The sequence below is a fragment of the Pteropus vampyrus genome, unplaced genomic scaffold (genome assembly GCF_000151845.1).
Source record: "Pteropus vampyrus isolate Shadow unplaced genomic scaffold, Pvam_2.0 Scaffold170, whole genome shotgun sequence".
Lineage (NCBI taxonomy): Eukaryota > Metazoa > Chordata > Mammalia > Chiroptera > Pteropodidae > Pteropus > Pteropus vampyrus.
Window position 1 is genome coordinate 3,413,000 of NW_011888951.1, and position 2,381 is coordinate 3,415,380.

The 2,381-nt window shown below is 33.1% G+C and overlaps 1 protein-coding gene across 3 annotated transcripts in view; it reads right to left on the minus strand.

Annotated features, from left to right (window-relative positions):
- The window catches only part of SCP2 (sterol carrier protein 2), a 141,958-nt gene that overhangs the window by 50,249 nt on the left and 89,328 nt on the right, over nucleotides 1-2,381 (minus strand). The window lies entirely within an intron of this gene.

Below are 2,381 nucleotides of genomic sequence, written 5' to 3' on the forward strand. Positions count from 1 at the left end.
CTTTCCTGTATCAGCCCAAAATATACCTTCTCATTATTTCTTCCCAATTATCATAATTCTTCCCACACTAAACAAGTTTAGACCTTTCAGATATTAAAGGAGCATTAATTTATTCAATCATCCCTTTTACATGTGCAAAGTCTCGTACTGGGCATTGTTCAGGATACAGAGACAAATGAAATACGGATTCTGCCCTCACACGCTCTTAGTCAAATAGAAGAGATATTTTTTTTAAGCCATAAGTAATTATAGTATGTATTATAACATAAATGTCAAAAGAGAAATACTGAGAAAGTATAGCGAGAGTTCAGAAAAGAGAAATTAACTCGATCTATGGAGGGGATCAAGAAATCAGGAAAACCTTCGTAAGTGTTAATAACACTTGAGATGGAACTTGAAAATGGGCATTTCCACTGAGGAAAGGGCACTGAAGTAGAGTGTAGTGGTTATGAGCTTGGGCTCTCAAATTACACTGCCTGGGTTTCAATCTTAGCTTTGCCACTGTCTAGCTTGGTAACTTGAGGAAAGTCACTCTGTACCTCTATTTTCCTCTTTTATAAAATATTTAAAAAATATATGGGAATTAAATGCATTTGTATATGAAAAATACTTAGAACAGTACCCAGCCCATAGCACTGTTTGTTGTTGTTATTATTATTGAGAAGACAGTAAACACAGAGCTTATAGAAGTGAGAAGGAATTAAACCTGTCTTGTGTAAAAGCAAACAGTATGATTCGATAAACATGCTTCCTCTTTCTGTATCTCCTCTCTCAAAACTCAACTAGATATAAATGCTAGAACATAACCTGTCATGTGGTTGGTATTTAAGAAATCTTCACCCCTTTCTCTTTTTCTTTCCTTCATCATTCTGGTTTGTGCTTTGCCTAAGGCACTTATAGTCTGCCTTGTATCATAATTATTTGTGTTATTACATTATTTGCCTCTTGTACGCTTTCTGGTTCTCAAACCTGGCTGTGCATGAAAAGCTTTTGGAGTAACTTTTAAAAAACTATAAACTGTTAGGATCAACCAGACTTAGGAATCACAATGTCCAAGGGTATCCCATGGGTGGGAATGTAGATATTCAAAAGTTACAGGAGATTCTAAATCAGTTCATCAGTAAACCACATATTTGAGAACCAGTTACCTATAACACCTAATGATAAGGTAGATACACAATAAGCATTTTTTGAACTTTCATGGACTGAAAAATAGAAGATCAGGGCTTAAAATTAGGTTGCAGCCACACTGGAAAGGCACTAAATGCTAGGATGAATTGATAGAAAAAGCCAAACTAAATAACCAACTTCTAGCTTCAAAGCAAAAATCCCTATGAGAAGCTTTATCTCGAAGGCACTTTCCTGCCCTTTCAGGAGATCACAAACATTAATACGCATTTTCAAAAATCAGAGATAGTTAAGAATATGTTAAAGTCAAATTTTACTTATGCATTTTAAACAAGTGTTCAATAAGTGTTTGGCAATATATGTAAAAGCACTTTAAAACCTGCAATAAAATATGATAATATTATCTAGACACTAATTTTTTTTATCATATGGCCATTGCAAAGTAAAACAAAAACAAAAACAAACTCGGGTTGAATGTGATCTTTCTAATTGGAAAAGCTAAAAGTAATCTATATTTTTAAAATGAGAGTGAACAAAATAATATTCATTTCAAATGATTAAATCTATATTCTATTAGAGGTATTGCTATGGCAGCTAGAAGCTTTTTTTTTCATGCAGTTCCGAACAAGTTAAAATCAAAAACCAATATCATGGAGCATTAGTTTTAAAGCCAATTCTCCAATACTGAGCTCCCATCAAAGCATCAAAATCTTAAAATTAAACTAATACCATTTATAGAAGAGACACTCTCATCACCTCACTTTAATTCAGCATGTTTTAGAAGCACTTACATGATTATTTTCTGACTCTCTTAGGATCTTATTGCAGTTTGTTATGCAAGTAACTAGGGCAAAATATTTAAACTACTCATAGCTGTCATTCTGAAATATTTTCCAGGAGTCTGAGTTCTTTCTTGGGCTACAGCTAATGGCCATGTGTCAGATTTGCTTGAAATATATCCAAATCCTCAATATGTAGCAAGTAAACATTTATTCTTCAATAATTCCTCATCCTTATTCAGAATACCAATCAAGTCACCAAGATTTATAAGTTTTTCCCCGAAAATGCTACACTACCACTAAACACTATTCCTTAAAAACTGATAAGAGGAAAATTTGACCAATAGGGTAGACTCAAATAAATATTGGAAAGAGTTTTCAAAAGATAACTGCAGAAGGTGAGTCTCTCTTTCAAGTATTTAAAAAATGGATAAATTCTACCTTCCCAGAGTGTTTTAGGTTAACTTTTTAATT